Below are 26118 nucleotides of genomic sequence, written 5' to 3' on the forward strand. Positions count from 1 at the left end.
TTCATCTCAGGTGGTGCAGGAGGGTTTGAAGTTCTCATTTATTACAGGGGCAAACACTTCTTAACCCTGAAATGAACCCAGGCATGCTTGCCCTGAGATGATTCCTGAATATGGTAAAACATTAGAGACTTTTTTTGAGGTGAACTTACATTAAACTTTATGACAAAGGCTGTCCCAGGCTGCCTGCTGTCTCACAAATATCTATTAAAAATTCTGATTAAAATTATCTGTATTTGAGTACTTTTTTGCCAGAATTAATATTGCTTTGTCAGGACCAGGTACTGTGAGATTCAGCCCCAATTTTGAGCATCTTGATAAGGAGAAGCAGCCTGTGGGAGGAGGGTGGAAGGGCCACAGGTGGGTTTTCTGCAGCATCTGGGCTGTGAATTGCCACCTAAAGTTGTGGCTTTTCCACTTGAGCTACAGCTCATCTTTTCACCCACCTGAGAGCTCCCCTGCTCACACCTTGGTGGGACCTGGGCTCTGCAAAGGCTGGAATCAGTGCCGTATGAAAAAATCAGTTTCTCCACCTTTGTAATGGAAAAGTCTGCATTAGCAATGCTCACCTGGAACACAGTTTCCCCTCTGGGTGTGCTGCATTCTGCAGAGTACTCAGGGAAACCTGTGCATTAAAGGGAGAGCTGGAGCTAAAGCTCCAAATTCAAGTAGAATTTTTGACTGCTGTCACAAGGAACAGGAAAAAATTTGGGATGCAATTCCTTAAATACAAGTTTTCCAGGCAAAGGGTCTAAATTACAATTATGAAACCCTTTGGAATTTTGAGACCTTTTGAAACCTTAGAGAAAGGTCTTCTATGATTGCTGTCTGGAAGGAACCTTGGGCACAGTTTCTGTTCTTTCACTCTGCTGCAGCATTTTTAATGTCCTGTTCCTATGATTTAAGTAAGAAGAAAATTAGCATTGATATGTGCAATAGAAGCAAATGTCTGTTTTAAAGGTACCATTCTCCACAGCAAGGCCATGGATTTAATAGGCTTTTACTGTATTATCGACAGCACAATGCTGTGGCATTGAACCACAACTATAGGGAACAATCCAATTATCGTTCAATTGAGCCAAAGCAATTAGTTGGCTTAGGCCAGGGAATAATGCAATCAGCTGAAAATGTTCAACAATCAGATTTGCAGAAAGCTGAAACTCCCATTTTCTTTCTGTCTTGCTTTCTTTCCTGACTCGGAGATCTCCTCCTAACTAATGAACATGGGCAAAGCAACAGCTCAAAATATGGTGGAAACTTCAAAAAGTCTGTGGCCAAGGTAATGAAGGCTTTTAAACAGGCAGGTTATTTTTGTGATGCACAAACTCATGGTCCTCTCTGTACTTCATCCTCCTATAGCACTGCAAAAATATATTCAAACTAGTCTTCATATTTTGACACTTATTTTCCCTATTTGAATCTTTAAAAAATGAAAAGCAATTATGAAAGGTTATTGCTAGGTCTCAGATATAACGATATAAGGACCGAAGTTGTTGTTTAAGTGGACGTGTAAATCTGGGATACTTGGGATTGGTTGAACAAAAAATTATTTAGTCAAAGCTTTTCCTATAAAATGTATATATTTATGGTAAGGTCACTAACATTTTCTAGAAAGGTTTTTCTCAAAACCTTTTTTCTTTTTGGATGTGGCACTGCATTTTGGTAAATATGTGGCCTGTGTTAAGGAAGAGATTAAGAGACTCAAGTTGCAGCATTATGTGAGTACCCTGTGTTCCTCCCTGTAGCTTAAGGATCTTTTGAAAGTGGAATTAACATAACCAAATCATTAAAGACTCAAATACTTTCTTCTCATGCTGAATGAGCAATTGGTACATTATGGGCCTGACTGCTGTTCCACAAGTATTATACTCCCTTTGACTTCTTTTGGGATTGTTAATACTCAGATTAATGGTATATGGGATCCAAATGATCTTGTTTCTGGTTGAAAGAATTGGGAGAGTGTGCTTCATAAGTGTACAGTGTTGCTTTTGCCAACAAAACCTGAATACAGAGCAACTCTTCCTATCTGAGGATAATCTGCTTAAATATACTTTTTGTTCATCTGCCTTATTATCCTGCACTATGGAAAGTGCTCCTGTGTTTTGTTATGCAGAAGTTGACGTGGTGCTGGATAAGAACAGGCAAAACACAACTTGGATGATGTGACTCTGGAGATCCTGGTCTAACACAAGTGGTCTTCAGGCATGGTCTGCTGAAAATCTCCAAGGCTTGATTCCATTACACTGAGAAAAGTTGGAAGAGAACTTGATTTATCCAAAGGTAAATCAATAAGGTAATCTGGGTTTGAGCAGAATAGGCACAGGAGAATTTGCAGTGTTATAGACATGATTCCTTCTGCACTCAGCCAAAGGAAAGACTGTCCTAAAACCAATAACTCAGACCATCACTTAATAGGGAGATCATGTTGCAGTAACCCAAAACTGCCTTGGCCTCTCTGCTGGGGTTAGAAACAAAGTGTTGGTTTTCTCTGAATCAAGTAAAAATGTAGAAAGAATGCACATATTGGAGTCTTTTGAAGGTTGATATGGAACTAGGTCATGACAGCTCTTTTGGAATTCAGTCTTTTGCCTGCATTTTTGTGTGAGTTGTTGTCTGGAGCACACACTGGGCACTGCTGGTGAGATAGACAGGAAGCCTTCCTTGGAGCTGCCTTTTGTGCAACTCTTTAAAGTTAGCTCAGAAATCTATCAAAGTGAGAGCTTGTCTGGATAAAGGAGAAGAGTTAGGGTTTTTCCTGTCTAATTAATAGATTGAAGGCACTGATGTGGAATGGAAGAGTTCAGGCTAAATTCCAATCTATCATAGTGCTGGATGTGAAAATACTCCTGCATTAATAACAAAACAATGGGATTTACAGACTCTCATTTGCCTCAGGTGTTGATTAAAAAAGCCTAATAAGCTCTTATCTTGTGCCTTCACATCTCAATGGATTTATAAGGTGGGGGAGTGGAAAAGAGACCTCGAGGTGTCTTCCCCTGAACACCAGACTGTAACGTCAGCTGGTTTGGATTGTAGCATCTCTGCAGATGGATCTGGCTCCTGTGTGCTGTTGAAGGGGAGAAAACATCATTATCCTTGGAAATTCTGAGTGAATACAAAGTCTGTAAGTGTGAAAAAAGGATTTTTCTTGCTTCTTAGTTTATCTTGAGGCTGTTTCTGAGTTCTGCCCATTTGCCTTCATGCATTCCAAAGAATTTGTCTCTGGAGTTGAAAGCAACTGTTATAATGCTAAGTCAGAAATATTTGGGGAAGACATTAAAATAGAATTCTAAAGGATTTATGACATGCTGTGCCATTATCTACCGCTGTATTAAAGTTGAATAAAAAATCAACCAAATGAGCTGCACTATTCATGTAAAGCTTGCTAACCTATGAATAATGTGATCACCCCAGATACAGCATTGTAAAGGTTCTATCAGCATCATTGGAGTATTTTTATCTGTATTTGCATGTCTTTACAGGAGGAAGCAAAGGTACTAAGGTTGTAGAGTCAAACTTTCAGTGCTAAAGAACTTGGCTCTGGGTTCTGCTTTTCTTTTATTTTTTCATTTTTTTTTTTTTTCCTGAATTTGATTGCCTGTGGTATGAAATGCTGGGTTTTCCTTTACCAAGAAAGCAGAGATCTGACATTACACTGAGTCCATATCTCCCTTCCTGCCTTGCATGGAGTCATCAAACACATGCAGCACCACAGAAGGAACTTGTATCTGCTCAAGGCAGTGCCCACCTGCCCCAACACCCCTCTCCTTTCCATTATGCTGGCTGCTTCTTAAAGCCATTCTGCTCCTCATAATGAGAGAAAAAGGAGGATTTTATGGCTTAGCTGGAGGGTGCCTTGACAGCACAAACTCTTCACCTGCCTGGTGAGTTCCTGTCTGATGCTGTGCAAACCCAGCTCTTCCCAAGTAGCCACCAGCTGTCCTCAGCTTTCAGGAACACTGAGAGAACTGCAGTGTGGGAGGGTGTGTGGCAGCTTTATCTTTTTAGGAGAGAAAACTCGGCTACCTTCCCCTGGTTATGCTGTTCTGAAGTTCCTGCTGCTGGTCAGCTCTTGAGTTACAGTAAGAGGTGGTGGGGAGAGAGCTGGAGAGGGAATTTGACATGGGCATGTTTTGAGAGGCAAGAGGTCATGGCTTTAAACTGAAGGTGGGTAGATTTAGATGAGATATTAAGTAGAAATTCTTGACTGTGAGGGTGGTGAGGCACTGGCACAGGTTGACCAGAGAAGCTGTGGATGCTCCATCCATGGAAATGTTCAAGTCCCATCTAAATGTGTCCTGGACAACCTGGTCTGGTGAAAAGGCACTTTGACCATGGTAGAGGGCTTGGCAATAAATGGTGCTTAATGTCCATTCTAACCCAAACAGTCCTATTATTCTATAACAGGATTTAACATAGAGGGGTAGGAGAAAGGACAGACTTTATTTCTAGAAAAGATGGTAAAAAAATGCTATCTTGAATTAAAATAATATTTTGTTACCTTTTCCCAGTTGATCCAAGTCTCAGTTCAGGTAGAATTTGTACAGTTCCATCCTGTGATCTTTTGAAGCATATCTGGAGTCAGACAAGTGTTGCAATAGGGGTTTGGCAGTAGTAAAGTTAGGAGGAGTGTGTGAAAACCTCTCCCTCTGCTGCTCTTTGATCTCCATCCTTTAGACAAGACCCTGCCTGATACAATGGGCTTACACTCAGTAGTGCTCATTTAACTAAGAGGAAAGGAGCAGGGCCATGGATCAGATTGATGTGTAGCTGGGTTTGTTACTCAGCCTCTGGACAAAACCACTGCTGCCTATTCACCTTTGTGATTGATCATTACAGTATAATGTTCTTTCATGTTGTGAGTCACTTAGGAGACAGGACAGCCCTTCTCTGGCCACTAAACATTGCACAGAGGCTGCTAATTGAGTGACTCACTTCAGCGTGCCACTTTTAATGCCAGCACTCTTTTGGTCATTTATCCAGGTTTCACTCTGGATGGGGTTATTGGTGCTGTGGGATGCTGAAGCATTTGGTTCAGGTGAAAGGCTCCCTTAAGGTGTGACTCATCAGGATGGTCTGGTAGCCCAACCACAAACATTTCCAACAGGAGAAAGGATTCCTCCTCTCAGTCCTGAGGGGCTGTATTGTTTTCTGTTTGGTTGCCTCCTGCTTGGCCACGCCTGCCCAGGTGTGCTATGTGATAACCCAAGGTGTTATCTGCTCCAGGATGGGCAGAGCTTTGCAGACCTTGCAGCACTGGAGCCAGCCCAGCTCTGCTGTCCAGCAGCTGACTTGCATATCTGCAAACCCTGGGGCTTTTTGTGCCCATGAGCATGGAGGTATGAGAAAGTGGCTTTCTCATAAAAAGGGCAGAAAACACCTTTTAAATGTAGCTAGGTTGTTTGAGGTAGTCCAGCTGGGCACAGAAAGCTGTTTTCTCCCATGGCTATGATCCTGCTCTGTGATCTTGTACTTGAGAGGTACTTCATGATGATTGCTGGAGGTGTCTCAGCCCTTGGAGCAGCCCAGTGTGCAGAGCCCAGAGGAGTTAGTAGACAGCTGTGTATCTGGTGCAGAGCTTGGAGCTAAGCAAGGGGAAAACTGAGGCCTGGAGGCAGCAGAAAGGGCATTTCACTGCTGCTGCTAATACAATCCTGCTGGTGCACCTACATACTGACACAAAGCAGCATCTCTCACCCCATATGGTAGAGAAAGGCCTTTGGTGTCTCAGTGATCTCTCTTCAAGAGTAGAAAATGCTGTTTATTCCTCTCTTCCTCATCCCTACCTCAAATAAGTGTGATTCCCTAAAGCTGCTCAAGTTCCCAAACACTATGTGGAGAGAAGTTGAGAGCTGTATGGAAATGGAGTGTGAGGACACAGAAAAAAGATCTCTTCAGTGTCTGTGCTGTCACTGCATCTCCTGGGGATTCCCTTTCCCATCCACAGTTCACTAAATTTATGCCATCTGCTGGGGGATGTTCTTGGGAAGTGTTTAGTGCCCAAGGCTGTTCTGTGCTCCCCCAGCACGGTGGGAGTCAGTATCTTCAGCTGCAGTGCTTGGGTGAGAAATTGCTGGAGGCAAGAATCTGCACCAATTACCAGCAATAAATGCTGAGGAGTGAAGGCTGGGGAGGATGTCAGATTGTTTAAGTCTCTTCCAACACACTTGTGTTGGACATGCATTTCTTGAGATCTGCGAAAGCTTGGTCAGCATTTCTGAGGGGATTGACTGTTGTTTGCCCCCCTGGCTTTAGCATGACGTAGGACAGTGAAATAGAGCTCTTCTGGGCCTTTCTCCATGGCCTGGCTTTTTGACTCCTAGACACCTTGAACTCCAGAGGACTTCTGTGCTCGGAGACCAGGTCTGAGCAAAGAAACCACTCTGGGCTTGAAGATGAAGAGATCTCTTACACATACTTCAAGCAGGAAGGAGGAAAAGCTCAGATGAGTACCAGTAATATTTTTAGTGGATTCCAGAGAGGGACTTTTAGACCTGAACTGTAAGAGGTGAACTCTTGGGGGTGAGAAGGAAAAACCGCCTTACTCTTCTTCCCAGGTAAGTTCAGTTTGTGGTCCTTTGTTATGATGAGCCTGGCAAAACAACAATCTGCTCATGTTTCTGCTGGTTCAGTCACCACAGGAGCTCCCACACAGAGAAACTTGTGAGAGCTTCTGGCAAAGCTGGTTTAAGTAGCCCAAGCCCCTTGGGTAGGCTTTGACTTAGCAGAGGAATTGCCTGCACCATGGATGAGGAATTCAGCTCTCTGTTTGTATCCTCAGCAATTTGTAGATTCTGCATGCACCTTCTTCCAGTGTTTTTTCATTAAATAGCCAATAGCAATTAAAAGTCAGCAAAGTCGTGGGGTCCTCAACAAAGTAGAGATCCTCTAGAATATGGGCAGTAGCTGTCAGGAGGAATAAACAAATGAGCTGAAAATCAAAATATAATTTAACCACAGCACAGATGCCTCTATAGCAGCCAGGAATTTTTCATTTTCCTCTATTATGTTTTGTTATGAGCTTTATTCATATTTGAGTCACATGCAGAAGGAGTTTCAGATCTTTCATGTCAGACTATAAAGAAATGTAGAAGCAATAACTTCTTCCAAATATTGTGTTCTAACCTTCAGATGGATTGCCTGCAATTATCCCACTGATGAGAAATAGTAATTCTCCCCAGTGTATTTCCATGACACATCCTTTGAACTCACAGTGATCTGTAAGCATTTTAGCTCCTTGTAGAAAGAGTCTTCCACTTGCTGCCTTGTAAACAAATTGAAGAATTAATGGTAAACTGAAAGAAAGTGGATGATTTTTTTTTTCTGTTAAACCAATAATGTGGAATCATTTGGGGTGCAGGAAGGGATAAGACATCCAACAGAAATGTCTCCCCACCTCAGTTCTTGGCTCAGGAGTGTGTCTTCATTTTTAATTAGCCATGACTGTTTTCAAGGCCAGGTTTGCCAGTCTTCCAGATTTCAGACTTGTGTGAGTGCCAGAATTTGGCTCTATGTGTGTGTTTTCAAGCACAGTGGCCTGGGCTGGAACTCTTCTTTTTGTGGGTTTTGACAACCAGGTTTGGCTGGAGCCAGCTGAGCTCCAGCCCAGCCCCAGCAGCTGAATTTTCCTGAACACAGGGAATCCAAAGATAGAATGGGACCTTCATGTGGAAGTCCACCAGCACACACAGGAGTGAAGGGAGATGGCTTTCTTCTAGGACAGTCCAGACACACTGCAAGTCTCAAAATAGTCCCATCTTCTGAGATTTCCACCCTGATTTGGAGGCTGACACCTCCCCAGTGCAGTGGCAGTGACACTCACAAGCAGCTGTGTGCTTGGGTGTCCTCTCACATCAAGCACAACAACCAGGGTGTGTTTTGGCTGGAACTCTTCCATAGCACTGAGATAGGCAGCGATGGCAACACTTCCCCAGGCTGTCAGGGCTGCTGCTGCAGTCACAGCTGCAGGATATTCCCAGAGCAAGCCAGCTATTTCCTCTTGTATGATAATTGTTTTCCAAGTTCTGTCATTCTGTCATGGGACTCTCGACAGAACTATGCTGTGTGTGCCCCCTGTTGCAGGACTGATCTTTATTTGAGGGGAGAGGAAGGTTTCAGCCAGTTCTGCTCTGTACCACAGGGCTTGCAAGGTATCTTCTTGATAAATGGGGTGATTTTTTTTTTTTTTTTTAATCTGAAGTCTGAGGCAGGGTTTGGCACTTGCTGAGGTCACCATGCCAAGGACATGCAGGCTGTACACCAAGGGCAATTCCTGTCCTGTGGAGGTGACCTGCCTGCTCTGTTCTGTGCATCTTCCAAGATGAGGCATCAGAGTTGTGCCCATCTCAGATGGCTTCCTGAAGGCTGACTGTGCTTACCTGGATTTCTGATGTCAGGAAGGTAGAGAACAACTCTAAGGCTTCAAGCAAGAATAAAGCAAATTTATGATTATTCTGAAACCCCTTCAGGAGGAGGAGATGAGGGGAAGGAACAGCAATTAAAGTAGATTTGCAGTTTCATTTAATAAGTTATGACTGGGCTGGAGAAAAGCTGGCAGAACATTGCTGAAACCTTTTAAACCAAAACAGTCCAAGCTTGATGGGAAAATCTTTGAGCCTTCCAGGAATAACTCATATGCTAATGAGGAGGCTATATTTTGTTTCCTTCCAGTAACATCTATGGGTGAATCAAGAAGAGGGCTCACTGTGCTATGTGGTTCATAGACTGTGAGTTGGGCTCTCAAAATGTTTCTGAAGAGTCCTGAAGAGACAAAAGATGGAAGGAAAGAGACAAAGAGACAAAGGCAAGGAGGAAAGAAGAGCAGCCCTGGTAATTCTATAAAGAAAGCTAAAGCCAGCTGAAGTTAAGGAGGTTTCTGAGTTGTCTATATATTCTGGATTTATAAATGTTCTTGTTAAAAACCAATCCATTTCAAATGCTATGAGTCTTCTTGTTTTCTGTAATTGGAAAACTTTGACTGTTTCTCAACTTCATGTTTTTGAAGATCCTCAGACAAGAGGATTCTCATCCTATATAAATCATAAATTACTGGTAAATACACACTTATCTCATTGCTTCTGTAGCATCAGCATTTTCTTCCCAAAGGGTGCTTTAACCTATCTGACAGCAAATGGCATTGAGACAAGCAAGGCATTTTCAGGAAGGTAATTTGCCTGTGGCATGAATCAGGTTCTCTCCATTGCCTGGTCCCTAAAGGGTACATATTTTCAGAAAGGATGATGGTGGTGTGGGTTGTGATGGCTATCAAAGAAATCACTTTTCCATTTGGTGGCAGAGAGTTGTCCCAGCATAAAATGATAGAATAATTTGTGTTGAAAGGACCTTTAAAGATCATTTAGCCCAACCCCACTGCCATGAGTAGGGACATCTCCCACCAGATGAATATTTTCAGGGATGGAAGCATATTACTGGTATTTCTTGCCAAAGGAACCTGTAACACAAATCTGCCTGTGAATAAAAGAAATTGGAATATTCTTGCAATGTGGCCCTTCTGCTTCTAGGAACATGACAGCAAATGTGTAAAAATGGTTTGAGTGGCACAGAACTTAAACAGCTTTTTAAAAATCCACCTCAATTTAAAATTGAAAGATTATCCAATATTGCATAAGCTTTAAAAATTTGCACAGATATGAATTTAGCAAAGTGGTTCCCATGCCAGTGGGAGATAAGTAGCAGAGAAGGGACTGTTAAAGTTTTCAGAGGATGATGGTGCAGAGGCAGATTGCTTTGCAGGGCCAGCTCCTGACTCCACAGCAGGACACCCTCCACTTGGAGAGGTTTGTGTAGCACAGCCTGGGTGGGACCCTCTGCAGCAGGGTTCCTTGCTGGGCTTCATCACTGGGGCTTTCTAGCCTGAACAGTTTCAGCCTCTGCATTTCCTACAAAAATGTGGGAGCATTTGTGGAGTTACTGAGTGCAGTTCAATTGTGTGGCCTCACTTGTCTTGAAATGTGAATTGTTCTATGACTAATGAAATCTCTTAAATTCCTGTAAATAAAAGATGGGAACAGATTTGCTGGTGGAAAGCTCAGCAGTTCCCCTCAGCCCCAGACAACTGCCATTTGCTTGCATTACTCTCATAGATTTGTAAATGTTGCAGAACAGGAGGAGTTTAAATTTTCATGCTTTAATGTGAGGCTGTGGCTGTACTACGGTGGGGGATTGGGCTGGGAGCTTGCACGCCTCTCAGGGTCTGTGTCTCTGTGAAGTCTTGATGACCCCAAGATCGTAAAAGTCCTTTTTCTCCCAGCCCAAGCCGCCAGTGAAGAGGTCTGGAATTGTGCTTTCAAGGTTGTTTATTTCTTCTTATCTCTGTGTTCTTTCTCTCACCTGCCAAGATCCTCTCAGCAAGGCAGCCATGGTATTCTGCTCCTCAGGCGGCTCCCACCTTATATACTCAAAATTATGTGCACCATATTTACAGCTCCCATACCCATACCTAAGATCTATGTTGGACAGTGTGTCTCTACCTTAAACCAATAGAAAAGTGTCACCATCACACCAAGACATGGAGAACAAGAAGAATGTCAGGACACGCCCAAATCCCTCCATCTTGTCCTCTGAACCCCTTATCTTAAAAACCCTAAAATTCTATTTTTCACCCTGTGTTAATTTCACTGTCACACTACTCAAACCCTTGTGGCTTGTAATCCCTCATACAAAACTGACAGCTTTTTCCACAGGCCAAAATCGAAACCACAGATGTTTTTAACTTCATGCCAGGGTCTCCGAGCCCCCTGCCAGGGTCTCGAGACAGCCAGGGCAGCCAGAGGGATGTCCTGGACCCTGACACACACCAACCCGGGTGATTCATAAAAACATACAGGAGGGATAGGGCAGGAGGCTTCCCAGGGTGTCATTTGAGTTCATTTTCTCTGTGGATGGAATTGCCCCCCCCAGGTAGAAACAGAAACCTCTTGCCTAAAACATTGGAGTGAAGATTTCTGTTTGAGCAGAGCCATGAGAGAAAATGGTGATCTAAGTTTTTCTCGCTCCATCCAAAAAAAAAGAAAAAAAAAAGACTAATTGGTTATATTTGGGTTTTTTTTCCCTGTTTATGTGGTTTCTCACTGTTAGGAAACATTTTGGTTGCAAATCTCAGACCTGGCAGACAAATATCCTTTATGTGTTCTGGCCAAGCCTCTCTCGGAGTGGAGTACTAAGCCCTCAGATAGTTCAGGTGGTGTTTTCCTGTATTAAATTACTCTAAAGCTGCCCATTGCAGGTTGTGCTGGGCTGGCCAGCCCTAAGCCCAACCACATGCATTCATTTAAGCAACTTAGAATAATCCCCAGGCTTGTAAGAAAAGCCCTACATATTTCATAGCTTGCTGGTATGGTATAAGCCCTTACAATTTGAAGTAACGGTGCTTGTTTGATGAGAACATTTGCTGTGGTCAGAATATTAGAGCAGCTGTGAGCACCTGACTCTTTCAGGGTATGGTGTCTGATCATATGATTGGCCCTTTGTGAGCTAAGAAATAATTTCCCCATTGACTATCTAAGTTTTTTTTTTTTTTTTTTTTTTTTTTGTAGTTTTCTTTCCTACATTGCTCACACAAGGCACATAAATCACACAGCCAAACTGCATGTGGAGCAGACTTGCTTTTGGGTTTGTGAAGATATGAAATATGTAGCTTGCATTTTGCAGTCATAGCGATCCAAAAGAAAGTGTACATGCTTTTTTGGAAAGCATCTTGAAGGTACTTTTCAATATCTTCATTTTTATGTGTCTGGCTTGAGGGATTTTTTTAAGAATTTCTGCTCTGAAAAAATTTATTTGAGTAAGCAACAGGTTATGAATATTCAAGCAGCTGCAGTCAGTAGTGAGTCCAGAGGCAAGGAGAGCTGCCAGACCTCATGTGTGGAAAAGGACTGACACATTGGAAGCAGTTATTAGCAGTAGACTCTGGTACATTAATTTTTTCACCACAATTTGGAATCTGAGAGGTTCAAGACCACCCTGTTCTCTTTAAGGAGAACTTACCACCCTTAATCCAGTCACCAGGATCTGTCTTGCTCTCTTTGGCAGTCATGGATCTGTAGGCATTCCCTGGTTGTAAGGCTTGCACTTGCACCTCCTGCATGGACAAAAATGATGTTTTTTTCCCCTGTGTATGCAGTAGTAGAAGGTGAACTGCTCTAAAACCATTTTGTTTGCTTTAGTGATGATGGGTGACACTCTCACACAGAAATGGTGCTAACTGAGGGCAAACCTCCACCAAAGTAGCAGGAGAGGATGCAGAGTCCCCTGCCAATGTAAGTACCACCCTTTCAGGCCTCCTAAAGAGTGTTACACAAGGGGATGCACATCTTGATTTGCTGTAGTTGTGCTCAGTGATGTGTCAAAGCCCTGTGGGATCACTGCTGGCTCTCTACTCCCACCTGTGAATATTTTGGCATGGCACTTGCTCAGGGAATTCTCCAGGATTTGGCCTGCTATTAACAATTCTGAAATGATGGTTGCTCTCAAATCCTTTTTAATAGATACAGTGACTTATGTGTGTTCAATCTAAAGCCTGTTTGCTTGGGGTTTAGGCAGCTGGGAAGAATTGCACCCAAAAATGGTTTGGCATGCAAAAAATGGTGCTCCCTGCTCCTGCTATTATTGGATTGAAGATGCACAGTGTTTGGCTGGCTTAGGGCTGTGTTTAATATGTAGCAGTGCAGAAAGCACAGCTCTTGGGGGCCAAGATTGCTTTGCTATGACCATTATGACACTGCACACCTGAGTATGCAAAAAAACCCCTGAAAATGCACTGCCTGTCATGTCTTATTGCTTAATGATGTAGCCAGAGGCAGACCTGGCATTAAGGCCATTCTTTGCTCCCGGTGGGGAACACATCTTTAATCCCATCAGAGCAGATGCATTTAGAAACTGCAAACAGAGCCTGCTCAGAGCTGTCACTTCGCTCCCTTAATGAGTCCATTCTTCAATCAAGGTAGCTTCTGCTCTGGGAGCTCAATGATGATGTTTGAATATGGGATATTTATAGCGTTAGTGCCAGGCTCTTAACAGCCTAATGGCTGAAGCCAAGCAGCTCTGCTTTCAAAGGCTGGGTCAGATGGGGAGGGGGAGAGGTGAGCACTCTGGAGGGCTTTGGCTGAGCTTGGAAATTCAGCTTTCCTCAAAACAGGGGTCTGGAAAAGCTGACACTTTATTAATTCCCCTTCCTTCTGGACAGGCCACTGCTTAACAAGTCACGCCGTGCGAGGAGGAGGGGAGGAAAATAAAGAGTGTAAAAATTAGTGCAAGCTCAGTGCTGCTCTTGCAGCAAGGACTGCAGCATTGTGCTGATGGTGCTGGGACCCACCTGCCTCTGTCAGCAGCTCTGCCAGCTCCATTTGCTTTGCTTAGCCTGGCTTTGCTTGTCCTGATTTGCCTGGACTATTCCTTTAAAGTAATGGGACTTGGCTGTGGCAGAAGTACCGGACTGGTGGCATCTTGTGCTTTGGGAAAAATCACTTTTCTATAACAGCATCTTTTTCCCCCCCCACTTTTCTTAACTTAAACTCCTCAGTTTTCAGGAATTATTTAGGACTAGACAACATAGCAAGTGGGTGTGTGCTAATACTGCATTTTGAGCCTGAACTGGAGCCGTTGTGTCAAATTTTCCTGCATTTTCTGTCAAAACTCTCAGGATCTGAAACTCTGTGATTGACATCCAAATTCAGGCCCTGCTAATTATGGATTTTTCTCAGGTCAGTGGAAAGATGGAAGCGCTTTCTTCAATCTGTAAGCTGTGAAAATTCACTTGACCTGGCCAGAGGGTTTCCATAGCCTTCTTCTGAGGCTGCTTGGATTTTCAGGATAATAAAGGGCATTGCCCCAGCTCTCTGCAAGTCTTGGCACTCAGCCCACCTTGCACACTCACCTCCTATTTTGCAAGCTGTCAAATGCCTGCTTGCATGCTAAGAAGAGGTTGCTGTACAGCTTTCAGATAAAATATTTATGAGTGGTTGAAAATTATTACTAAAAGCATCCAACCATGGCTATGCAAAGAGGAGAGTTAGAGCTTTACCAACACCCAGCCTTTCTCAGCAAGGAAAAGCCCTGCCAGTTGTCTTTCCTGCCACCACAAGCACTTTGAAACCAGAGTCCAGACTTGCATAACAGGTAGTTTTGAGGATCCTGCCCTCATCTTTGTTTTAGTTATCACACTGTTGTGTTGCAAATAACTCTGTGTGGTTTTGGAGGAAGGTCATTGGATCAGTAACAATTTCCCCTCTGGAGCTGTGACAGACTTGCAAGTGCCTGGGAGAGATTTTGTGTGTGTTCTACCTTAGTGCACTTACTGCTTCTGCCATGAAAGTGCTTGGGTATTATTATTTTTAAAATACATTTTCTCAGGCCTCGTCATCTTAAAAAATAATTATGTTCAACAAAGCAGCATCACATCAAAATTGCCTTTGCTCCACAGCCTCACACTTCAATTCTGCTCCTCTTCCTGCTTTGAGAAAGCTTTGCTGCTCCTCATGCTGCAAATATATGACTCAGAGAAAAAAAATCATAAACCCAAATCAAACCAATATATTTTCATAAATGAAACAAGGCTCTGTGGAAGCTTGGCATTGCCACTGATATTGCAAACAAATCTTGTTTATAATAATCAAATAAGCTGTGGATGTTTCTGTGCCAATAAAGGAGGCACTTGGGAGGACAGGGCACTGCAAGCACCACCTGTGTCTGCTCCTACCTGAGATGGGCTATTTTGGAGTCTAATAAGTGTCTAGCACACTGCAGCTGAAGCTCTGCATTTCAATCCTCAAACTGTTTATAGAGAGTTGTCCTGTGAGGGATATTCTTCATAATGTGGAGATCTGGATGGGCTTTGGACTGGGGCTGTTCAGATCAGCCTTGTGCACTGTTTATTCCAGGGCTGCTCTTCTCCTCCCATGGGGAAATTCAGACCATGGCTGCTGAGGAAGGCTTGGAGAAGAGTGAGTGCTCATTCCTCAGGGCATATCCCTCTCTGCAACTCTGTGTGGCAGAAAATTCCAGTGACACTCTTGAAATTTCTGTACCTCCAATAGGAGTTTTCTTTCCCCTCGTACTTTTTTCTCTTCCAGGCTTAAATCACCACAGATCTCAGCTGGATGAACAAACCTGAAATCCCTGGAGATCATGCCCTTGGGGCTCTCACACTCCAAGCACTAATGCTCCCCACCACCTCTGAGTTTTGGGGTTCCTGGTGCCGGATGAATTAAGCAGAAGTGTAGTTCCTAATGCTTTATAAGTCAGTGAGCACCAAGGCAGGAAAAACAAAGAACAGGAGCTTCTGTTTAGTCCCTGAAATGTTAATGACTGTCTTGTGTAAAAGACCACCCATTTCAAGGCCTGACATGTGAGTTGCCCTTTGTTAATAGAGCCAAGGGACAACCATTGCACCCGAAGTTTAAGTCCAAGTCTTTATGCATTTATTTACTATTGTCTCACTGGCTGTTAAACTATTTGCTAGTACTCATCCCAAATTCATGAAGTACTATACATACTCGCAGAGAAAAACGTCATTATTTTTTCATAAAGGACAAGAAATACATTTGGGAAGTTCAGTTTAGTAGTCATGCTTATAAACAACTGAGGGCTTGCTGGGTTCCCATTAAAATCTTGTCAGGTGGCACCTACGTTCCGAGCCCTGGGTGGCCTATTCCAAGTGTAAGATGAAAAAGTTAAATATTTCTAATTAGACCCATTCCTGTATGTGAGAGACACAACCACCCTCTGATGGTGTACTTCATAAATTCTCTAAATATGGTGGAAAATTGTCACTGCCTATTGCCACCTGCTGAGCTGCATGTTTGATTTTTAACCCCTTTTAGGTCCCTTCATGCTGCCAAATAAAATTATTCTGGTGGAGTAGGAATGGAATTCTGGCCATTTATTAAGAAATTATTTTGGTGGACTCTGGCTCTCAAACTCAGTGCTTAGGTATCCTTAAAATGTGACAATCTCTCATTCAGATCATAACAAACTTGGGGCTGATGGAAAAAAGGGGGTTTTGTTCCTTGCTTGTGGTGTCCTGGCACAAGGCCTGTTGTGGTGATGGGGGGCACTGCTGTTACCCTTAATAGATTTTACTTCAGACATAATCTGGCTCAGCTTTTCAAATTATCATTACTGTACTCATTATACTCACTTAAGTGATATTTTAAGCTTTGCTCTGAGTCACCAAGTAGGTTTTCTCCCTTCCCACTCATTCGTAATATTTTCTAGATATTCTCCCAGGTTAATGCTCATTAATTTAGGTACCAAAATTAATAATCCCCTGATAAAATACTCCAGTTTAAATAACTCCTTAGGCAGATGTCATGTGTGAGTCATAATGTATTCCCACCACTTTGAGAAGAATATTGTTCACAGTGTCATATCCAGAAACATCAAATTATCTCCTGAATATTTAGAAATGAGTGTATATTTGGTAACCAGAGAGAAGAGATATAAATGCATGCTCCAAAATGCTATTACTGTAGTGATATTTATTAGGTGTTTTTATTTGTTGGCTGCAATATAGTAGTTTAAACAGATCTGACTTATTTTCAAAAGTCAAATGGATAAGACACTCTAAAGGGAATGCTGGTAAGCATTTTCTAAACTAATTTTCTTGCAGGCTGGAAGAACATTGATATATCCCTCAGCCATCCCTTTTATAGCTTGGTCTGCACTGAGCTTGGCTTCAAAATTAGGCAGTCTGTGAGAGCAGAAGTAAATGTGCTGCTCTGTCCCTGTCCCATTGCCAGTTTTCAGGAATGACAATGCCTTGGCTTTCCTAGGTGGTGTGGTTTAACCCTAAATTGGCAACTAAATACCACAGAAATGCTCACTTCCACCTGCCCTGCTGGGATGGAGAGGAAAATCAGGAGACATTGTTTAAAAAACCCTCAAACTCATGGATTGAGATAAAAACAGTTTAATAACAAAACACAGTAAAATCTATTAATACTAATGATGATAATAACAAAAATAATAGTTGTAAAGATGAAAAAGAAAAGAAATTAAATCAAAGACAGACAAGTGATGCACAATGCAATTGCCCATCACCCACTGACTGATGCCAAGTCTGTCCCCAACCACCAACCATCACCTCCTGGCCAACTGCTCCCAGTTTACACACTGGGCATGGCCTTCTGTGGTTTGGAATATCCTTTTGGCCAGTTTGGGTCAGCTGTCCCAGCTGTGTCCCCTCCTGCATCTCCTCCCTCCCACTGCATGGGAAAATGATGTCCTTGACTCGGGGCAAGCACTGCTCAACAACATCTAAAAACTCAGCGTGCTGTCAGCATCACTGCCATACTAAATCCAGGTTCCAGCTCCTAGGAAGAAAGTGAATTCCATCCCAGCTGAAACCAGGACACTTGGTTTTAGTAGCTAGTGTGGTGAAGCAACAGGCTGGAATGAATCTGGAGGCTACAGTGTCATCTTGGTAGCTGCTTGTCTATGGCACCAATAAATGCATGCCAATAAACGCCTCTCCTGCAAAGAGCCTGCTACATTTCCTCCCTTGGAGAAGAGGGAACCAGGGATTGCTGGGGTATGTCCAAACCCTCCAAGAGTGTGGCTTTAGCTGCCTGTTTGCTCAGCCTGCAGCCCACTGACAGGGAGGAACACTGCTGCTGGATCGTGGCCAGCGGATCCCAAAAAGCTCGTGGTCGAGCTTTTGCCATGTCAGCTTCTGCTTGTGGAAAACTCCATCTGCAGGTTTGCAGAATGTGATGTCTAAGGAGAGGCTGGCACCGAGAGCCAGGCAGGGCCCTGCCAGGCTCTGACAGGTGGAGAGCATCAGCAGCAGCCCTGCGCGTGCCAACGTTTGGAAATCAAAACCAGTTTTTACCTAAACCACCAATCCAGAGTCTGAAATGTTCACATCTCCTTCCCTGGGGATGTTGCCCACCCGGGCTGGCACAGGAACTGAAGGTTTTGTCACTTTGCTTGTTGCTCTCTCAGTTAATAGGCAGAGGAAGCACAGTAGTGCAAGAGGTACCTGGGTGAGGGTCATTAAAGGACATGGATTGTCACCTAGCCAGGTGTGGTGGTGTGGCTGGAAATACAGGCATCAAAAACGTGGTTCTGATGTCCTGTGGGGTGCACCAGCACAGCACACACCAAGGCAAAGGCTCAGATCAGGACCCTTCAGCTACACCAATACAAGGGAGGAGAAGCAGGGAAGTCCTACAAATCCTGTGGGCACTGCAATCCAAGAGGGATGTGACCAGTGAGACATGGTCTAGGTGGGAACTGTGGTGCTGATGGTGGACATAGGAAGTGAACTTTCTGTATGGGAAGATGGAAAGAATGGGTTCTCCTGAAAACAGAAAACCAAAGGAGAACAGTCCTCAATTGTGTTAAGTGTGTAAGTGGCTTCAAAGAGCGGGGGAATAATCTGTTCAAGTACATGGTGGGTAGAATCAGTAATAATGAATTTAAATTAAAACAAGGGAGGTTTAAATTAGCATAAGAATTTTGTCTCTAAGTATAGCAAAAAAACTGGAATAGGAGGTGGAGCCTCTGTTATTCAACCTGTCCCTAAATTCTTCAAACAAAATCAGTCAAGGATGGCTCAGGCAGAGCTAGATTTTAATTTTTTTTTTCTCGGCCTTATTTTTTGATAGGGGTTGGCAGGGGAGCAACAAAGTATTTTTATCTGGTTTTGTTTTCCTCTTTAAGAGTGAGTTTCAGCTCTGCTACCTTATTCTTCCTCAAATAATCTCTATTTTGGTGGGGTCATCTGAAATGACAGCCTTCAACTGAGCAAAGGATTTATTTATTTAGGATGAAATTGTAAATTTGAGCATTCTCCTTTGATTCTTGGCAACCACTGTCTAAATCTTCCTCCAGAAGAAGTGGGGAAAAAATTACATTATACTTTTCTTGATTCTGTGACAGTCTTCCTCTGTCACCTTGGACAACTCTCTAATACACCCCAGAACATCCAGGTGAAGACAGTAATCTCTATCCTCCAGAGAAAAAAGCAGATTGTACTTTTTTAGTGGCAAGGACCATTTCTTCTCTGTGCTGCTCCCATTATGTGGAGTCACCCTCTAAATCTCCCTGCGACTGCAATAGGCAGTAATCTTCCTTTGTCAAAATCTGAGATCATCCGTGTCACACAAATACAAAAAGCTCCCAGACAACACTTCCTAGATGAAACCCTGTAATAAGGTGTTTAAAGAGTTCAGAAAAAAAAAAAAAAAAAAAAAAGAAAGAGAGCTCACTACTAACACAGACCTGCTCAGCCCAAGGCTCTGTGTCTCCAGGACAGGTGTGTGCTGGTGAGACCTTGTCAGGGATTTTGGGGTACCAAAGCCTGCTGGTCTTGCAGTGCTGAGCTCTGCAGTCATTAGCAGAATTGGGAGTCATTAGCAGCTCTTTGCTTTTGAGAAACTCAGTCCCCTGAATGGGACATGACACCACTGTAGGGAGGTTGCACTTCTGAAAAGCAAGGGGTTTATAATTCTTGAGGTTCTTATAGGGAAGAAAGAAGTCCTTTAGGCTCAGAAAATGAGATAATATTTGTCTTCATTGCTGTCTTAAAACTTCTGACTTCTCTTCCCTTGAGAAATTGTTTCTACCTGGTTACTGAGTCGTGTTTCCTGATGAACATTGCTCTGGGGCACACCAGGACTGTCTCTGGTCATGTCCACACTGTGAAATGTCTCTGTTCACTCTGTAGACAACATAGCCATGGTGTTCTTCTAGATGGCAACATAGCCATGGTGTTCTTCTGAAGACCCCTGAGGAGTCTCTGCTGCCCAGGCAGCCTCCACTAGGGTGGGAATGTTCTGCTTTTGGAATGGCAGGGTCCCAGTCTTACTCAATTTGTCTTGGTGTGGTCCTTAGGGTTTTATACCCTCTCATGCAGGGCTTTTCTGCTTGCTTGAGTTACTGCTGTCATCACAGCAACTTGCTTTCTGTGTTCCTCTCCTGTCCTTTCCTTGCACATGATTAGCATGCAGATTATGGGAGCTCAACAATTTTCCAGGGAAGAAGAACCAGTTTTTTAGCTAAACATCAAAACAGTCCCAGGGCCTGAAAGACAGGGGCTTTCAGAAACTGAAGTAGAAGATACCTTTTAAAACACAGACTCATTAGGTTTGATTCAAAATTCTCCATGTCTCGAAAAATGGCAGTGGGAACAGCTTTTTAGCCTGCAGAAGTGTTGGTCTGATCCTGACTTTGTAGTGTCAGTTTGTGCATGGTGTTAGCATCTGCTTTCCCTGGCACTGAAGCTTGAGCAGTGAGGAAGCTGAGATGGGGAAAATGCAGAAAGCAGGATGGGCTGAGCCCCTACAGAAAAGCACTGGAGTATTTATCTTCTTAGCTGGTCTGTCATTGTGGAAATCCATGAAATCCTGTGACATTTCAACAAACTTACGAATAATTTCTTCCTTTCAGAAGTCAAAACCCCATGACTCTTTTGTGCCAATCTCTTTTCCATCACCAGGCAAACTCCAGGACTTTTCTCTGGGCACATTAGAAGGTGGCACTTGGCTCTTCACCTGTTTAAAGTAGGAAACTAAAAAGAACACTCCTCCTGCAGGGGAGGAAAAATCCACCTGGCATTGACAATAGCAGAGAATTGAAATTTTGCATGGAGGACAGGCACATTCAAGGTGAGACCTCTTTGGGGAAGGGTCACATTTCAGTGGGACTGTGCAGAGACAATGAGACAATGATGTTTTCTAAGACAGTATTCAAAGAGGAGCAGAAGAGTGAGAGACTGAAGCATTCCTGGATTTGCCTGTGGAACCAGCTTCAAGAAGAGAGCATCTGAGGCAGTGGTTTAATAACCACAAGAGAAGCTGCAAAACCTTTGATTTAAAGCTGTTCTGCTTGAATGCTATTGCTATCAGGCACCCTTTAACACCACTGAAAGCTTTGTCAGAGAAAAAAAGCAAGGAGCCTATATAAATAGTACAGCAGTTTGGCTGTGTGGCTCTTAGAGCCTGGAAAAGTTTTGGATACCATGATAGCAGCAGCAGCAAAAAGCATGAAGTTTGATAATCTCATGTCTTCTCCTTCTGATCCCTGATATTTGTGTGCTGAGCAAGGGTCTAAGAGCACTCGTGGTTTCTCGTGGTATCCCAGATTTCATTCAACATCTGCTTTTTGGTCTGGCAGTCCCCTGTGTGGAGAGCTCTCCATTTCACATCCTGCTCTGCACGTGAGAGAGGTGTGTGTCTGTCTGGAGGGATTGGATCCCATCGTGTAACACTTGCAAAAACGCTTATCAAGCTGTGGGACAAAGCACAAGGAACTGAAGTGAGAAGCGACAATCTGCTCTGTGCAGCAGGGAAGCACTTGGCAAAGATGCAATTTATAACTGAAAGGGTTGCCAAGGGTTTTTTTTTTTTAAAGTTGTTCTGCTGACTTTTGCAGAAATGTAACCTGGGAGATTGTAGGATGGCTCCTCTGAAACAGATTTCTGTAGGAAGTGGGGTGTAAAAGAACAAGATATGGTGGGGCAAATTCCCAGCTTCCCAAAAGTCACTTTAAGTTTGTAGTCAAAGTCAAGAAAATCTGAAATGACCATAATTGCAAATGATAGTTCAGTAATTAACAAATTATTTTACATTCTTGATGGGAAATGGGGAGTTTAAGGTATGCCTGGATAGCTACTCCTGTAGACTTCAAAAAGCCCCAGACTGGTATAAAGCCAATTATATAACCCAAATATAAAATAAACAAGCAAATAAATATATACAAAGACAGATATATATATAACCCAAAACATCTGCCTAATCTCTGGAAGTGTTCAAGACCAGGTTAGATGGAACTCTAAGCTACCTGGTCTAGTGGAAGGTTTGGTCCCCATAACAGGGGTTTGGAACTGGATGATCTTAATGGTCCTCAAGCCATTCTAGAATTCTGTAATTTGAAAAGAAAAGAAAAAAAAAGAAAAAAGAAAAAAGTGGAAATTTCCAGTCTAGCAGGAATCTGCCATCAAAGAGCCAAAAAGTGTCTAGAAGGCTCCAGGTTAATTTCTGTTTATTTTGGTGGGGATGCTTAGTTTCAGTTTGGATTTGACCTTGAAAGTCAGGCTGTTTAAACTGGCTTGCAGGTTAATGCTGCAAATGTTGGGGCACAGGGAGGGCTGGGGGCTGCCCAGGGTGGCAGGACAGGCCATCACATCACAGCCAGGACCTGTCCCACCACCTCACCAGGGAGTGGAGCACTGGGTACCCAGTGATGGGGATGGGAATGGCAAGCCAAGGCCAAGTCCCCAATCTTAGAGGGGATGTGGATGCAGGATCAGCAGGGCTGTGGGCAGACACAGGCATGGAATGACTGTATTGGCACTGGAGCTCTGCTTCTCCCATGAATTAGGATCTGATTGTATCTTCTGTATTCACATGAACACCAGATAAATTGTCCTGCAGCATTGTGTGCATTCCTGTCACTGTGGGAGGAGTATTCCCAGAGCAGGGGAAGTGTCACACATATGAGGTTTTGCAGGCAGATCCCACCATGAGAAGTTTTCACATCTTCAGACAGTTTGGACACTACAAGAAATCAGTTTCTCTGACAAAGATATAACAGAGAAAGTTTCTTACTTTGCACAGGGAACAAGATTCAAATATACATTTTATTTTAAATGCATATTTAAATTCACTTCAGGGTCTATCTCTCCAGTTAATCTTTCTGTCCATGCTTATTTTCCAGATTTATGTAATATTTGGGGTTCCAGTGTTGCTCAGAAAGGTTTTCTAATTGCTCCTGGATAAGCAATTGCCTTTTTTTTGCAGGTTGGTTGAATTCTGTTTGATAATTAGTCCCACATCACTTGTATAAATGAAATAATCATCTGACCAACTGGAAGTTGCTTGCAACGGCAAAGTAGCTAATTAGAAAACATTCATTTTGCAGTGCTCTGTTAGATCTGCATCCTTGCTTGGTGCACATTGCTGTGCACACATTGCTGGGCTTTGCTGACCTGCTGTCCAGCCAGCAAAAGCCAGGTCACTTCTTTCTTCACTTCTTTCTGAATTTCAGATTCAGAAAGCTTAGGCAAGTCTCTATGAGCTGCAGCCTTGAACTTTCATCAAAGTGAATCCTCAGAGGCTGTGGCAGAGCTGTGGGAATCTGCCCATTGTAAATAAGGGAACAGAAGGCAGGGTTTGGATATTATGAGGGGTAAAGCCCAGCAATTGTTATGGGTTTCTGCATTTAGGAAGAGAAAGAAAAACCTCTAATGTATTTTATTCTGTGTTGCACAGTGTGCTACCAATAAAAAAAAAAGTCTCAAGCAGATTGTATACCATTAGAAGCAAAGGAATAAAAGCAAATGAGTGTCAGAACAGAACTTGTTAAAGGAAAACAAGAGGAGAAACCAGATCCTTGCTTAACAAATCCTTGGGATTTGTTCTGAGTCAATCATGCAATACTTACTTTTAACCAGCTTTCCCAGTCAAACCTGGGAATCATGTGGGGCTCTCTCTGAATTCAGAATATCAGACCCTGTGAGTACAAAATACATTTAAACATTTAAGATTTCTCCTGGTGCTTGCCTCAGCCAGAAAAATGGGCTGTGCTCAGAGGGTATTAAGCATGAATATAGATTATCTGCATATCTTTTCAAAAGGCAATTCAGTGAGAAACAAATTATATTCAAGCCCTTTGAAATTCCAAGTTCTAAGCTGGCTAGAAGTTGCTGGTGTGCCTTGCTTGGGAGAAGGACTGAAATGGAAGATCCCTCTCACTTTCCCTTTTCTGAGGGATCCTAATGTGAGAGTGAAAAATAAATGCCACGATGACTGTCATGGAACACAGACAGTCTGAGCAGAGATTGATACATTTGTTTTCTCATTTCCATTCCTAGAGTTCTGTTCAACAAGCAGTGCATGGAATTCATTCCTCCCAGAAGTTTCTTTTTTTTTTTTTTTAAATGAATGATAATTTTACATACTACAGCATTAAGTGTCACTGCATCATTCCTTGCACACAGACTGTAAAATTCCTGTGGCTCCTGTCACGGGCTGTGCACTCAGAGCTGTCATACTCTGTTCTTAATGGTTCAGAATTGTATGAAATAATATCTTACTAAACTTGACCCACGTTATTTTTGCCCTTCATATTTCTCCTACTTCACACAGGACAGATACTCTGATAAAGGTGAATACTTTGATGTGTTTATCTACTTTACACAACAGATTTATCCAAGTGTAAGGTGTTAAGGACCCATTTTTCAGTTAGCAGCTCCTGAGGTGGGGCTCACTCTGGGCTATACGAGGGTTGACTTTCCAATTTATACCACAATTTCATTGAGTCAGGTGATGGCAGAGATGCACATCCTTATTTAAAATAAGATAAATATATAATTCTAAGAACATGAGGGAGGCCTGTGAAAACAGCTGACCTGCATGTGGAAATCTTTTGTCATGTCCAACACAGTGCCAACAATGACAATGATGTCCCCATCCCTGGGAGTGTTCCAGGTCAGGTTGGATGGGGCTTTGAGCAACCTGGTCTAGTGCAAGGTGTCCCTGCTCATGGCTGGGGGGTGGAACTGGATGAATTTTAAGGTCCCTTCCAACCCAAACCATTCTATCATTTTTATGATTCCATGATTATCACAGCTAAGTAAAGGTGAGTATGAAACACCAAAAGCCTTGTAGGGCAAACAAACCACTTGTAGCCTTGATATTATCAACAAACCATAATAAATGTGTGAGCAAACACACAAGTTTGCAAGTCTATCACAGCTCAAATTTCTGTCTATTAAGAGAAATCAGCTGCTGAAATGAACTTAATAGTTCATGCCAGCCAGTGCAAGGCAAGAAGAAACCTCTTCTAGTGAGAAAAGATTCTCTGTCTGATGGTGATCTCTGTTTATATTGCATCTGTGTCAAAAATATGTGCAGTGGAACCATTGTTTCTCTTGTCAATTTAAACTGATCTACATCAATATTGTAGGGAAAACAAGACAACAGCAGCATTTCAGTTCTCTCCCTCAAAAAAAGAAAAAAAAAAGATTAAACAGAGAAAATTTTACAGGAAGGATGATACTTGGTAATGGAATGAAAGGTTACATTCTCAAGGCTGCTTAAATTCTCTACCTTCATATGCATCTTCAGTAATGCATTCTGGAGGGCCACAAGCCCAAATGTAAGAAGTGCAGAGAGAAGGATATAATTTTTAAGCAAAAGAAATACAATGTTTAACAAAAGAGGTTGTAGGTTTGGGGTTTTTTAATAGCAACTCCAGTTTCTGATCAATTCTTAATTTGATTTTGAAGCATACAGGTTATGGTAATTTCATATGCTGATGCATATAATGATTCCTTGATTAAAGCATCTGGTTTATAAAGTTTTTCCTCTCTTTCAAAATATTGATCAGCTGCACTATTCTAGACTCAATGGCTGTGCCCCACTGCATGGTAAATCAACCACACAAACCACACAGGGCCATTGAGCTCCACATTTGCATTGCTCCAGATCCAGACAACTCTGCTGAAAAACAAAGACAAGGGAATCAGCAGCAAACCAACCCAAGAATCCTCCCAGGTGATCCTTTCTTCGTTCCTCCCAGCTGCAGAATGAGTGCCAGCTACCAATCATCCCTTCTGTAATCAGCCTTGAAGTACAGCATGGAAAAAATGAACACCCCAGCAGTCCAAGCTCTGTTTGGAAACTTTAACAGAAGACTTTAAAGAAATAAAAACCAGCATTCCCCTCCATGAAAAAAAAAAAAAATTTAAAAAAATCCAGATGTTGAAAAAAAGCATTGAAAAACAGAGACAAGGAATCAACATCAAAGTTTATTGCACCAGAATGGCAGCTATAACAACACAGATATCAAAGCTCAGTTTAGAAATACCTGATCTTTAGAAAGCCCAGATAAACAAACACCACAGGCCTCATCAAAATTCCCACAGAAGAAACAGAAATGAACAAAAGAAAAAAGAAAATTATAAGATGGAATCCACATAGATGTAATGGACCACACAGCAAGAGGATCCATACAGGTAGAACGATTGGAAATGGCATTGATAAAACAGCACACACTGGAAACAAGACAAAAACAAGCAGAAAACCAAAATTTGGATTATTTGGGATGGGGAAAAATGTCTGTGGAACTATGGAAACTATGTGGAACTATGAAAACTTA

Source organism: Vidua macroura, chromosome 6 (assembly GCF_024509145.1).
Source record: "Vidua macroura isolate BioBank_ID:100142 chromosome 6, ASM2450914v1, whole genome shotgun sequence".
Taxonomy (NCBI): domain Eukaryota; kingdom Metazoa; phylum Chordata; class Aves; order Passeriformes; family Viduidae; genus Vidua; species Vidua macroura.